The sequence below is a fragment of the Pipra filicauda genome, unplaced genomic scaffold, assembly GCF_003945595.2.
Source record: "Pipra filicauda isolate LSUMZ 115617 unplaced genomic scaffold, ASM394559v2 scaffold48_size3843733_pilon, whole genome shotgun sequence".
NCBI lineage: Eukaryota > Metazoa > Chordata > Aves > Passeriformes > Pipridae > Pipra > Pipra filicauda.
The window spans coordinates 2,383,714-2,399,236 of NW_024104631.1; the positions used below are offsets into that span (position 1 = coordinate 2,383,714).

Below are 15,523 nucleotides of genomic sequence, written 5' to 3' on the forward strand. Positions count from 1 at the left end.
GGTACCTGCACAGTTACATGATGAGGCAGCAGCAGCAACAACAGCCAGGCAGTGCAACATGATGGTCAAGAAAACCACTTCTCTGAGAGACAACATACGTACAGAAGCCCAAAACTCTTGTGAGCAAGTGAGATTGAATCAGCCCATACGTTTTGATTTTGGAAGGTCATATAGAAACCCATGCACTGAAGTACCATCTAGCCCCTTCATTAAGGGCCACAGGAAGGACAGAGAATCCACTGAGAACAGCTGGTTTGAGGCACAGGGTCTTTTAGGTCATTCTCAGAGGCAAGCTATGTTATAGATTTCTTAACTCTACTGATAGGCCTTTGTGGTTCTGAACTCAGCCAGAAGAGCTTTGTCTGGGTAAATACAGGCTAGCTCCTCCATACCTTACTTCATACTGCTGCCGCTTCATGTGAGAGCACAAACACTGTCAGTAAAAGTAATACCTTTGAGAAATTCCATCAAGCCTATGCCTCAATACACCTTGTATTTGAAATAACGTTAGGTGTATTGGTTGAGTGTTATGCTCCCTTCCACGGGGATAAATGCAAAATGAGAAGCAGCCAAGAAAATGCAACGGTTGGGACACAGTTAATGAAATGAACTGATTTTAATTCTGGCCCAGTACTTAAATCCAAATTTTCAGAATCTCCCTTTAAAGTGTAAAGCTTCTTCAGCATATGTTGGTGAATATTCAAATATACATGTACATATAGATACACAAATATACACAATGCCTGTGTACATATATTTAACTCAAATATTTATATCGGACTCTATGAATAATTTAATTCTTTTAATCACACTAGAAAAGGGCAATCCTAAACTCAAATTTTCCCTAGTAACAGCACTACACTGATAAAAATGACATGGTGGACTCTTTCCAGATTGCCATGTTGTGACTGTTAGGGTATAACTGCAAACAGGAACAATGTGTAATCACAATATTTAGTATATCACCTAAAATGTTTAAAACTATATTCCTTAAACTGATGAAATAATGTATTAGTTAGGAAGTAATTCAATATCACAGAAGTCCTTTCTTATTACAAGGAAAACTATCTGACAATTATAATTAAAATGAGAAAACAGAAGTACAGAAGACACAGAATACAAATACAGCTGCAGTGAGTAGGATGAGTCTCTTACTATTTAACAGCTACCCCCTTATTTAAGGGCATCAGAAAAGCAGGTGTACTGGGGGCAGACTGGACTGCCAAGGACAGTGGGAAGGCACGCAGTGCAAGAGGCACCCCGAGCACACATAATGTGTTGTAACACGCTCCTTTGGCATTCAGTGGAGGTATCTTCACTGACCCTTTTTAACAGAGCTGCCTGAAGGGCTCAGTAACACCACCCCACTCCACAGGAACCACGTCCTTAAAAAAACAAGTCTCTTTTTAAGTCCCATTCAGGTTTGGCAACACGTAAGTATCCGTTTCAAGTAATTCAGACATAAGCAGAAAAGCAAAGAACAGAGCCATCAGAAACATGGGGCATACACTTAAGAGTTGTGGGTCCCTTCCAACTCAGAATATTCTGTGATTTTGTGATTCAGTGATTCTAACCACTGAGATCATAAAAATCAGCTCCCTGCAATCACAGGCCACCATGACACAGAGGAATTTAGATCACATCCTCTTGCCTCCTGTATTCCACAGTCCACAGGCCTTCCCCTGAAGTCCCAGACCCTCACCTCAGGTGAAAACAGAGCTTTCCTTTTTAAACGGTAGTTGCTGTCTTTCTCTCCCAGCTAGAAGTGTTTGCTATGCCCAAAGCACGTCTAACACATTTTGGGAAGATGAGCAGAATCTTTTTGGGGATGCTTCTAAGACAGACAGCTGTATTTTGCACAAAACCCAAAGAGACACAGGAGGATTAAAGTCTCACAGCATCTTACTAACCCAAATATGGCAGCCCACCACATCTTACTTGGAGACAGTGATCCATCTGTGTACTTGTACTTCTGCCAGGATGAGGAACTTTAGGGCAGATGAGGGTGTGAGATTGTTGCTAGCACTACAGGAGGAAAGGGAAGGACTCAAGCAAGAGTCCTGTCTATTCTCATAGAATGGGTACAGAAAGAAAGCTAGAAAGGGGAATACAGCTACTGAATAAACAAATATTTGCAGCAAGGAAACGAAGGTAGCATTTATTTTATATTTATTCGATAAGCTGCTGTCCTGAAAAGTGATGTGTCAAATTTTGGAAGTGAGATCATAGATCGGTGAATTCCTCACTCTCACAAATGACCAGAGTGACCATTTACAAGAGTAGCTTTACATATTCCTGTGGTGGGTTGACCTTGGCTGGATGCCAGGTGCCCACCCAGCTGCTCTATCACTCCCCTTCCCAGCCAGACAGGGAAGAGAGTAAGGTGGGAAAAAAACTTCAAAAAACAAACAACTCATGGGTTGGGATAAGGCAGTTTATTTAAAGCAAAAAGTAAAGCGAAAGCCTGTACGTGCAAAAGTGAAACAAAGTGAAAGATAGCAGGGTTTATTCTCTACTTCCCATGAGCAGCGATGGTCGACCACTCCCGAGCAGCAGGGCTTCAGCACACGTGACAGTTCCTCAGCAGGCAGCCATCGGAGACAATGAATGCCTGCCTTCCTGCTCCTTGCCTTAGCTTTTATATCTGAGCCGACGTCATATGATGTCAAAAGAATATCCCTTTGGTCAGTTTGGGTCAGCTGGCCTACTTGGGTCCACTCCCAGGATTTTGCCCTTAACTGGGGGAGGAATGTTACAGTGTTGGTGCTGCGCTCAGTAGCAGCCAAAACACGGTGTGTTATCAACACCCTTCTAGCTACCAATGCAAAGCACAGCACTGTGAGGGCTACTGTGAGGAAATGAACTCCAACTCAGCCAGACCCAATACAGTTTCCTACTAGGAAGCCACAGTAGGCTCCAAGCCCTTCAACCTAAGAAATAAGATTGTAATTTCCTTATTTAGTAGGTTTTAATAAAAGGCTGTCTAGCATGAATGTGGAAGGCATTAATATTTATGCCCAACTGAAAGAGGGCTGCTTGTCACTGACTGCCATTTGTCTACTGAACACCTTAATCTCTCTAGTCACTACTGCTCATATTTTTTTTCTTTAAATTTAACTGCCTTTCTTCTTGTGACCTATTTTCTAGAGAACATATACTCAGCTAATGCTGGTAGATCAAATCAACACTGTAGCTATGGTTCCTTTGAACGGAGACATGTCCTTTGCATTCGAAATATAACACATCAGGATTTTTCTGGCATTTATTTCTAAATGGAAACACTAGATCTGATGGGATGCCTGGCTTAAACTGAGACTCAGTGATCCTTATTATCAAAAGTCTTTTTGGACTACAGCAACCAAAGCTCATTTTCCTCAAAACAGGCTGCAATACTTCTACAAGTAACTCAATTGCTATCTCTTATACAATAGCCACATGTTGCACAATACCCAATGAAATTCAGACACATGTGTCCCCCTGCTCTACCTCTGTGGGTTTGCTTGCTGCTTCTGAAGCCTCATGAAATGTATTAACTTAAATGATAAAGCTGAAGCCAGAGGGAGGAAACACCTTTGCGATTCTTCCTATGGTGAGCTCAGCACAAGACATGTTCAGCTCTGCTTCAACACTTGGTTTCAGCTCAAAGTTTTTCTACCCTTCCACATATTGCAAAAGAGTATTTTCCTTCATTGCCCAGCAGCAGCCCATAGTCTGTGCAATGTGTATTCAACTCAGTGTGTATCCTGGGATGACCAGAAGTTATTTTCATCAGACAATCACAGCAGAGCACTCTGATTTGAAGACCATATGCTGTGGTCCCCCTCACTGTGGGAGAGCTGCTAAACACTCACATGGGAGCTGCAGGAACTCAGCAGGTATCAACCATTCTGCACAGGGACAAGGTGCTGCTGACTAGAGCAGTGATTTGCAGAGGAGGCAGCCTGATTCATAGCAGTGGCAGGATCCTGGAAACAGCTTACATCAGCATAATGCAACAAACAGGATGCCTACTTGCAGGGGTTAAGCAGGAGTTAGGATCTTTCTTCCCACTGAAGCCAGCTTCTCCCAAGAAACACAGTCTCACCTCTCAGCTGTACTTAGAGCTTGTCTTCATTTCACTGGCTCCAGCTTAAGTGGTCTAAATCATACCATGTGGGGATCGAATCCTCTGACTTCCAGAATACATGCATTCTCCCCAGCTCCCATAACAGGGAGGCTGTGTATTAAAAAGGGAGATCTGGAATGGGTTTTGGCAGGGGAGCAGGGGCAAGTTTCTGTCCGGTAAAGTCAAACATTCGTGTCTCTCACTGTTGAGCTGCATCCTTGTCCATACCAACACAGATGGTATTGATCCTTAATGGCTTTAATGGAGAATTTTTTCTCATTATTTAAAAACTGCTCCTTGAGCTTGTGTATCACCTGTGCTTTTAGAAGCCCTGTCTCCACTACTTCTCCTAAAGACTGTTTTTTATGGGCTCGCTCACTACATATTTGGATTTGTTTTAAAAATACGTCTTCCACGTCACCCCGAAAAGGGCATTGCTGTTAGCCTGTGAACTGCACACATTAGAAGACAAAGTTATTACATAGACAAAGAACTCAGAGCAAACCTCACTACTAAAAAAGGCTTCATTAAAATCATTTGCCATAGGCCAAGAGTCCCTTCTGATGATCCGCTGTCGTTCCTTCCAACCTGACTCATTCTGTGATTCTCTGAATATGAGGGCCCTTAGAATTAATTCAAAAGGCAGTCACTGAAGCAGTCTAAAAAGATTAAGATTGTAATGGATGTCTGCAGATGTATGGTAAACCCATTGCATCAAATTCTTCAAGGCTTCAAGCTGTGGTCTGGTCTGCACTGGAGATGATGTGGAATGAGTTAAAACTCTCTATTTTCATTTTACAGAAAACATTTTTTTAAAGATGCATCCAATATTGAGTGGAAGGAAATCCATGGGAAAAAAGTACTATAGCATGTACAGTTGTGATTTTGAGCATAATGCTGCATTAGAAAATATGAATTCTGCTTTGTACAAACAAGAAGGAACTGCACCTTTTCCAGCTGGCCTAGAACAAAAAATCTAACCCTACCTCCCTGCTCAAGCAGGGTCATCCTAGAGCACAATTCAAAAACTAGAGACAAGAAGGACCAAGGGTAAAAAGGAATGACGAATGAAGGAATGAAAAGAAATAAACCTAGCCTTACCATGTTTTGCAGATTTGTCTTTAGGCAACCAAAGGACCTTCTAACAACAGGGAATGAATGCCATGTATCACAGGGATCTTGGAGTGAAGCTGATCAGTGAGAAGCTCAAGTACTGCAGGTTCATTTGGTGGATATTCTTGAGAAGAGGGAGCTTTGATTCTGGAACAGTGACTCATTTTTCAAGTGTAGTACTCTTTCAGAATAGTCATCTGTGTTTGAGGGGAGAGAGCAAGCCAGAAAAAAGGACTGAAAGCCAAAGTAATCCCATCACATTACCCCACTGATAACCAAACTCTCTATAGAAGAATTAACAGACTTAAGCCAGTCAACAGTTCCAGTGCAGCCAGGCCTGTGTCCCAGTTTAAAAATTAGTCACTGCTACTGCTGTTTGCACGACATTTCAATCCCATGAAATGCTTCTCTGTCTCTAAGCTGCTTTTGGAAAAGCAGATGTAAGTTCCTCAGTCACTTAGATATTACTGAAAAAGTCTACCCCGCTTATATTAGTTGAAAGGAGAATAACACTCATTACAGATCCTAATTACCACTAGATTCAGTAGAGGGTTCCATATCATATATGTTTGATTTAGTGAGCATGTGACAGATGTTAGTCATCTAATTTAACATGCAGCTGGCAGAGCTTCCCCTCACAACAGATTATTATAGTGAAAAAGAACCAACCACAAATACTGCTTGGACCTAAACTGTCCTTTGCAGAAGCATTTCTGAGTTGCTAGTTGACCTGTTTTGGTTTGATTTGTTTTTTTTTTTTTGTACCCTCCACCACTGATTCCTAGAGGTCCACCTAGATTTCTGTGGAGCTAGAACAGCCCCCCCATTTTTTCAGGACTGCTGAATGTCTATCAAAGTTGCAGGCAAAGTTGTAAGTGGTTATTTTGTGAAGTAAAAGGGATAAAACCCCACAGAGCCAGCCAAACGCTAGTTGACAGAGGCACACACACAATTACTGCAGCATATCTCGGAGCAGGCCCAATTCTCCCCAAATTTGGTTTTACTACTGTGCCCTTTGGCTGCCGGTAGCATTACTAAGTGACCACCATGGACATCTCTGTCAGGTGATTAAGAACATCAATAAATATCTGCCAAAAATTCTTCCCATCAATGGGTAGCTGCCTTGTCAGGAGAACCTCATGGCTGGCAGGTGGCTGTTGTGGGTCAGTGTCAGCAGCAAGCTGTGCCCAGCTGAAGCTCATCCATCACAGCAAGTTGTTCCTTAACTCTTAAGCACTGGCAGCATTACAAGAGCACTCTATTAAATATGAATATCTTATGGTGTTAAGCTGCCACTCTCTATAAATAGTGAGGCATTCATTTTAATCATTTTATTGAAATATAGAAGCCTGCAAATATCTTGCTTTGGGATTTGAATATTTATGGCCATTTGCGATGTTCTACTGCTCAGTAAGCTCCCCTAAATGGTTGGCCGCGTCTTCCATCAAAAACTCATTTTATTTTTCTCAAGTACTGTAGAGCTGTATTGCAGAAGTTGCAAACAAAAAGACATCTGCAACTTGGGCTTTATAAGAAAAAAATATGTTTTAAAAATGAGATGGATTTTTGCGTGTATTTAGCCAAAAGGCTCACGTTTGACTGTAGTTAAATGAAGGACTTATAATAATTAATGAAAATAGAGCAAATTAGAATAAATTCTTTGATAGTCTTGCCTGGAACATCAGTTTATCCCTTGAGTGTTTTTATCAACATCCATGAGATGCAGCTGCACTCACCTTGAAATTTGTGTTGATGCTTGCTCAGATAATCAATTCTGTGTTAAAGTGCTACAGTTAAACTCTGTGGAGGAAGAGAAGGCACCAAGTTTACTTTCTAATGTAGGATTTTGCTTCCTTTATTTCTTTTGCTTTCCCCTTTCTCCTCACTACAGTCAGGACTTGCAGGAGAACGTTAACCAAAGTTACCTGATTGGCAATTACGACTACAGAATAAAAAGTTTTTGTAAAGGGTGGATTAGTTATCCACTAAGCTCCTCTCTCCAGCCTACAAATGTGTGCAGAGGCTCTTTACTGACCTTTTCAGAAAGACATGCTAACTCACCCTCTGCATTTGTGGTGAAGGCTTCCTCAAATTTTGTAGCAGCCAGTGGCTTCTTCAGTGACAGCCATGGAACCAAGACTTGCTTCAGGTTTACAACAAACTCTGTGTTTCAATACAGCTTCTTCATAAGCAGATTTCTGTACCTGCTGTGCACCCCTGTAGATGTGCCCAATGTTATTCCTGGGTTCAACGAAACAAATGCTCTAAAGAGCTGGCCAGAGTCTCAAGTCTTTGCCCATGCTACTAAGAAGTGCAAAGACAAGGAGAGAACCACTGCATCTCTGCCAAAACCCCAGCCTTTTCCTCCATTTTATTTGGAGGAAAAACCAAAATTGAACTGTACAATTCTGAAGAAGAGAGAGAAAGCCCTTTTCTTTCTTACACAAGAAAACTGCACAACTTGGTTTAGTAGCATATTTTGCAACATAGCCTGTTTCCTGCCCTTTAATACTCAAGAGACCACAGAAATCAGAGCGCTTTCAGCAATCTAAAAGGACCTAATTGTAAAGGAGAGGGCTACATTTCACAGTAAGACAAGGGGGTTAAGAATAACCTCTATTTTTCCAATTTCATATTGGCTTTTACCTAGGGCAGAATGGCCATTATGGATACAAAGCACATTTACCATGTCCCAGATGCACTGGTTTTTGTATTAGCTCTCTGCAGATTTCCCACTCCAAGAGCAGCCATATCCTCGTAACCATGGAAACCACTCATGGCAAATTCCCTCAAAACGCAAAAGCAGAAGGATGTAAAGGAATAAACATTTTAAAAAGGTTGTACACAAAGAGAAAGACAGCATCTTATCTTCATAAATGCAAGACAGGAGAAAACCACAGTATTTTCATGCTGGAGGGTTAACTGTCAGGCTGGTTACCTTCCTCACTGGACAGTTAGCATTAGACAAAGTCCTCTGTTTTATGAGTAAATGACAACCTTTTATCATGCCTAGGACAGATGTACTTTGAATTCAAAAAAATAACTTAGATTTTTGTCTTCAGAAATAAAAAATAAAGGTATGCTCCTGAGTAAAATCATAACAAAGGTAGAGTCATACCTGAGCAGACCTTGGTCCACCTAGTTCAGTTTTCTGCCTCCAACAGTACCCGTAAATGAGGTAAAAAACAAGTATCACTGGAAGGCACTTTCACCCTAATATTCTCCCCAGCCTTAGAGGATTCCCTGGTTTATCTGGACAGTAAAGCTCAAAGAAGCTCTATGCCAAACACTTTTCCAGGCTCCTTTCCAAACCATCCTTTGGCAGGCAGTACAAGAAGCCTCGTTCACTCCACATGAACAACCACCTTCTGTTTGCATTGAGCCTACTGGTGTCACTTGATGGGCCCCTGTTCTCATGTGAGAAGAAATAACAATCAGTCAATCTCTGTTCCCCTCCCTCCTATGTCACTCACAGTTTTGTAGATCTCTATCATATCATCCATCCACCCTTGGAAAACGACAATATAAAGCTCAGCCTACTTAACTGTTCCTTGAAAGAGATCATCTCATACCTTTGCTCACACACATTACCTTTCTTCAGAATTTCTTCTGCTGTAATACATCTTGAGATGAGAGGATCAGAACTGCTCGGAGGGAGTGAACCTTGGGAACAAGCAGCACCTTTTTTATCTCTGTTGTCTTTCCACAAAGTAACAGTATTTAATCTTTTATTCCATTGCTACTGAGCACTAAGCTGATGGTTTCATGGAACTATTATAAACCCACAATTTCACTCTTACGTTACAATAACAAAGTCTTAGCTCAGAATACTATACGTGAAGCCAAGATTACTTTTACCCAGGAGTTACAGTTACCTGCTCTGAATTTCATCTGCTATCATACTATCCATCTCTCAAATTCAGCAGATCATTTTTCAGTCTACCCTTGAGCTTTTCCAGAGCACTTGGGTGATTAGTACCAGCCCTGTCAATCAGCTAATTTTCATTTTTTTTATTTGTATCTCAACCTGTTTCATAATTAATTCAAATTTTAGGCTTATCATTTGCTGAATCACTGCTAAAAATAATGGCGTAGGGAATCTCCCCAACTTCTTCTACAGTACGCAAACACGAATAATCATCTCTGCAGCAGTCTTGTCCATATGGCTAACAGCTGGCTCCACCAGCCTTCTGGTGAGCTTTTTGTTCTTGGTGTAAGGCCCCGCAGACTCTCCTCCTCCCAGGGCTCTGACAGCCATTGCCCAAGGCCAGCTCTGAGACGGTGCAGCTGTGTGACCTCAAACCTGACTGCTGGGAGCAGAGCTGGGAGAAGCTTTACTGGGGGCCTCTGCTCCTTCCAGAGTTTTAAGCTCAAGCCCTTGCTCTTGGACCCTGCTCAAGCTATGCTGCAGGTGGCCCTGTGTCCACCCTTGCCCCTCGCAAATCCAAACCCTGATCCAGTAACATAACTTCCCAGTTATGAGTCCATAACTGGACTCAGCTGGCAAGTTGGACTCCAGGCTGCTCCTGGTCTTCATCACCCGACTGACTCTGCCCTCTCTGCCTGTGACCCATAGTGAGGGCACTGTCCTACCTACTTTACTTCACCTTCTCTCCTGTCTTCCTGTCCCCTGTGCAGCAGCCTCAGGCTCATTGCTACATGGCAGACAGGCTGGAAGAAGGACCAGTTCATTTTCATATCTGATTTTCATATTTGTATTATATTATAATAATAAGTTTCAAACTCACGATGATTAAACCTGAGGAATGGTTTTGGAGTGAGATGTGGAGAGGAAGAAAAAGGGGACCTCCAGTTTATTCTGGTGTTAGCAGAGGAGGCTCAGTGGCTGTGTACACCACACACATTCTCTGTGCATGACCTTGATCTGGTTGCTTAACTGCTCCCTGTCAGTCTCTCTTGCTCTAAAAAGGGATTAAACTTTTCTCTGGAGAACAAAAGAATGCTCCTTCCTCCCTCCCTCCCTCCCTGTAACAAATGTCAGCAACAGCCCTGACTGGAGCTGGGAAAACTTGGAAGTTTGCCATTGACTTTAGCAAGTTAAGAAAGAGGCTTCATTTACAGAGCAGGAACAAGATGAGCTTTTCTGTAGAAAATCTTCTATAGAAAAGATTATAGTCCTTCTCTGTGTTCAACATGTATAAACACACTAGTATATGGTTGGGCAACAGATATCATCCCTAAGCCTTGTAAAGACACACTTAAAAACTTGCAGAAAACAGCTTTTCATTCTGAAGTAACAAAAATTTACTAGTGACTATAATACATTACAAGGCCCATGACAATGTAGCCAGCTTGTAGCCTCAGCAAGCAGGTCTTCCTTTAAAAAAAGAAAAAAAAAAATCTGTATTTTGGCAACAATTTTACTATGCCAAGCTACAAAGGAAATGGCCTGTAGTCTTCCACTGACTATGCTTTAGAAAATTCTCTCCTACAGTACTAATTATCAAATGGCCTTAAAAAAGAACGCTAATACAGTTTTGATAACTGTGTGTTGAGGTACACGTAGAGGCACAAAATGTTAAAAATAAAAGACAATCTAAGCTCTATAGTCATGTTTCAGAGCTGTAAGTGAACTTCTGCAAGGGCCACAAAACAGGGAGAGCACTTCGGAAAGACAGGTCATCAAAACACCAGGTTTTATTGACATAAACCCCACCTCTGATATTAAAATACCTTGTCATTTTTCCTGATTCTATTTAAGAAAACTAATGCAGTTTTACAGTGCTCTGCATTTTAAAATACATGTTTTTCCCTCTTCTCGCCTTCCTCTCTCTTTTGTTGCTCCTTTCTTAGTGGTAAAGTGACAAGAGAGAAGCAGAGAGAAAAACACTGACACAAACATCAGGGGGGAAAAAAAGAAAAATTAGAATATGTCTTCTTATAATTAAACTGTTCAGGGTGAAAATTGTCTTAAGAAAAGCCTTGCCATAATGGCATGCATAAAAATATATGGAAAACCAGGCCTGGAGGCTGGTTGTTTTTTTGGGTTGGTTTTTTTTAACTGATATTGTTGGTAGTGATTTTAGGAATATAGTAAAGCTTATGAAGGAATTCTCTACCTGAAAGTTTCATGTTTTCTCCCCCCAGCCCTTTCATGTCAGTTGCACTTAATAAAACACAATTCCCTGCAACATTTGTCCCTTAAAAAAAGCTGGCATAGCCACATTCATGTCTGTTAATGTTTAGCTCAGCTGCCTAAAATATTTATCTTAAATCAGATTCCAGTGTCATCTCTAAGATTAAGCAGCACTGGCATTAACAGGGTGAAATGAGAACAAGCATGGTGATTTTGTCACTTTCAAATTTTAGCATTAGTCCTGCATTTGAGTGTCCTAACTTGGCTTCTGAACAGGGAATTTCATACTGTATCTATCCAGAATACGGGAAAGGTTATTGATAATAATAATTAAAATGGATTACAAGATGGTCCTCAGCTCTGCAGATTACATGGAATAAGGACTTGGAATTCTGGTCCAAAAGACTCTCAGAAAGGGCTTAATATTTACTACGTAAAAGTAGACAACATGTCACAGTCACAGGAAGAGGCCTGATGGAATCAGTATTTTTTATTGCATGTCATATCCTTTCTCTCAGGTCCTTGAAATTGTAAAGGTTTAAATTGTTGTGCCAGATCTAAAGAGAGATTTTTAGATCTCTAAAGAGAGATCATAAACAAGCCTTACATTTCATGGACCACACTGCAGATTTAAGGTGGGTGACTGAGTAGTAGACCCTGCTACAAGCCTCGTGCTGACACCAGTTTAGAGGTGAGTTATTTGGGAATAGCTTGGTAGATAAACACCACGTAGGACTGTGCAGAGCAGAGACATCTTGAGTCGTGATCTAAGCAGAAATTCAATTTCACCACTTTCTGAAGTGTGGCAACAGCCAGGTGGGAAGCTCCATTTCCCACCTGGGAAAATCATTCCTATGCTCTAGAAAGCTCACTACAGGCTTTAATTTTCCCAGAGTAACAGTTCTTCCAAATATGTGCCACATACATCTCCTTTAATCAAGAATTCAACATTTGGAAGTGCTATGGGTGTCTGTTTCTAATTTGTTGCTGTGCCCTCCACTGCAGTGATAAGCTGTGGACAGGTATTTTTAGCACAGCAGCCTGGAGTCCCATTTGATGTGTGTTATGTTGGAGGCTGCTTCACTGACCAGAATGATAACAGTACCATGTACAAGGAGCATAATTTCCCTCTTCAGATGAATAAATGTGTTAGGTGAGGTTTCCAAGTGAGGGCATCTAACTGGATATAAACCGAAAGATATCCATCCTCCTTCACAGCTATTAATGGATCTTGCAACTGCTCTGCAAACTCTCTTCTGACTCATTGAGATGTATAATTCTTTGCCCTGTTGCTTGCTTCATAAAAATCCTGTCTGGCATTGTACCTTTATGAATAATAATGTCTGTTCTCTATGCAAATGCTTCAGACATCTTAAGCTGAAGTCCTGTAGGTTCATTATATATTGCTATAGTACTTGTTACTGTATCCCTCGACTGGCATTCTTGCTCCTGTTTCACTAACAGCCACCTGCATATTTTAATCCTACACATATAGACATGAAGTATACACTATAAGGTGCATGGAGAACTAATTGAAACAGAATTACTAAACCCTTTACATGATCTGAGCGGTGCTTTAAGGAAGCAATCATAATAAATTTTGTTGTTGCAAAATGTCTGTTTCCAAAAGTTCAGCACATTCACCTTATGCAAAGGCACCTGATCAGACATCTCCTCCTTTCAACAAAACCAGCTAGGGCTAATACTGTTCCGTGCAGAATGGTGGGTGAGGATCTGCATGATTCAGTACCTGGACGCTGCCAATACATGAGCACACAAGCCCAGCTCCACTCTGACAAAGATGAATTATTGCAGCTTTAAGACTGAAACTATTCCTGGAGATCTACTCTGTTTGCATTGCAATCCTTCCTTATTTATCAGTCCCTCTCCTTCCAAGCCATCCCAGTGCTTTCTGACCCCTCCTTCCACATACACCCACTGGTTGTTTTTCTATCTGAAGGTCACTTCAAGATGGTTGAATGTAGCTTGTGTCACTGTGCTAAACTGCTAAAGCCAGCTCCAATGAGACAAAAGGAAACTTGGCAAAAATCAGGAAATTTCTTTTTTGAAATGAGTGCATGTTCATTCAAAAGTCATGGAATCTGTTCAACTTAATTTTAATGGCGACAAGGGAAAAAATGGACAATGGTTGTTTTGCTGGTGGTGGTGCTGATGTTTTTGTTTTTTTTCATTTTACATGACAAAGTTGGCTTCTGGTATATGTAATTATTTCTATTTCCAGCCTGCCCGGTACAAGGTGATACAGTGAAACAAGAATTACTTGCAGATGGTTTCCAAACTAAACTACAATGCTAAATGAAGTAACTTACTAATGGAAATTATTAAAGTTGCTTGGAGCCCCCCAGAACACTGAAGGCATTTTAAGGTTACTGCAAAGAGATTTGTAGACAGGATCAAGTGCCTCCAAGGAGCTGAGAGCCTTCTGTGAGATGCCAGGACAGCCAAAGGAGTCTCAGTGGTTCACAGAGCCCTATAAACACACACATTGCAATTGCCACCAAGTGTTTTTGCCAGGTTGTGTCAGAAACAGCTGTAGTAGAGGGACATGCAAGGTTTTACATGGAGCACCAATATATGCTGTAAAAGACTTTAGTTAATAACTTTTATTTTTTGAAGTTCACTTGAAAAACACACACAGAGCGGATGCTGGGATGCTTTTAATCAAAATTCAGTGTTCACATTTGGATTTTCTTCTTGCCAGTATATCAGCTGTCATTTCTATCTAAAAGTTTCTAAAAATTGTTTAAGAGAATTTGAGGACTAGAAGATGGGTGTTGAAGGCATCTCCGCAGCCCAGGCTGGGGCTGAGGTGTAATCCAGTACTTTCTGGAGGTAGTGGGCCCTTGTGCAGCTGAGAGACAATCTCATACCAGCCAGATCTCCAGTTCAGACATGTAGGTAGCCTCACAAGACAACAGAAAATTAATTTTACTACTCTGCAGAGTTAGACAAGGTATCTTTAAAGAATAGGGAGCTTTTCTCCAAATACTTACCTGGGCAGGTTCCCCTAACAGCAGCCTTTAAAGTGAAGAACAACAACCAAGTCTGTAGCAACTCCTCTACTATGGTGCAAGGCTAGATGTCCTGCCAGGACAAAAACTAATCCCTGAAAAATTCTGTCTTAGCCACCTTTTAGAGTCCCATCTCCTGTTCTGTGACACCAAAGTTCAAGTTGTTCTTTCTTTCAACAGGGCACGGTGGGGTTATATACATCATTTGTAAGAAATATAGAGATGATAACAGGGATTGGGAAAGTCCAGAAAGTTTGAATTCATACAGTTCAATAGTAAATGCATCCCAGCAATTTCCATATCTTCACTACTGCTATGGACTTTTAGGTAAATGCAAATTCTTCATTTGTTGAATCAAGATATATTATGTATATTACCTTGGTATTTTGCCCTTACCTGAATCCCCCAAAGCATGTATTACTAACAAAGTTAATTAAAATGAAAATGGTTTTAGAGCTAGAAGAAATTACCTGACAGTACTGAAAATGGGAATGCTCTGTGTGCTATAAAACTTGGGAACTGCACTTCAGGGTGTGAACATTTCCATGAAAGCAGTTACATTGATGAAAGATGATAGGTAAAATAGCCTGAAAATTTGTGTATGTGTGGGAAAGGGAGTTCAGAGATAGTTGACTGGACCAGGAATGGATATTATTATAGTAAGCCACTAGAAAATGTTCTTTTTTTTTTTTCTTTTTTTTTTTTTTTTTAGTTTGTTGCTGAGCTATAGATTATTGCTGTTATAAAGAATGGCCTTGGAATCCAAGACCGAGCTTTTAAAAAGTATTTGATGTAACAAAAATATAACAGACTAGTGGACAAAACATAGCATAGTGTGATACACTTTCTCTTCCCTAACTCTTATAAGACTTGGCAACATTATAATGCCAGCATATTTCATGACTCGAAAAATAAAAACCGAATGATTTTGTCATCACTGTTCCTGCCAAGAGACACATACCTCCTGCTCCTTCACTAGATACCAGCATACTTCAACTCTGTTCTGCTCACGAAGCTAATAGCCAGGACTGGTACATGTGACCCCCATGCAGCGTGCCAAAGGGAGCAGCCAAAGCTGCAGAGACAATACAGACCAGCTTTTTAACAACACAGCTCTTATATAGGAAGTATCTTTGCATTGTGGAAAGGAGCTTGGGGATAAAATTCTTGTGCCAC

At 40.9% G+C, this 15,523-nt stretch overlaps 1 long non-coding RNA gene across 1 annotated transcript; it reads right to left on the reverse strand.

The window, feature by feature from the left end:
- Nucleotides 1-5,224: 5,224 nt before the first annotated feature.
- LOC120324307 lies at nucleotides 5,225-7,334 on the reverse strand. Its single transcript, XR_005565523.1, has 3 exons — nucleotides 7,280-7,334; nucleotides 6,955-7,018; nucleotides 5,225-5,415 (listed from the first exon to the last, which is right to left on the reverse strand). It is a non-coding gene; the product is annotated as an uncharacterized LOC120324307 (long non-coding RNA).
- Nucleotides 7,335-15,523: the final 8,189 nt, after the last annotated feature.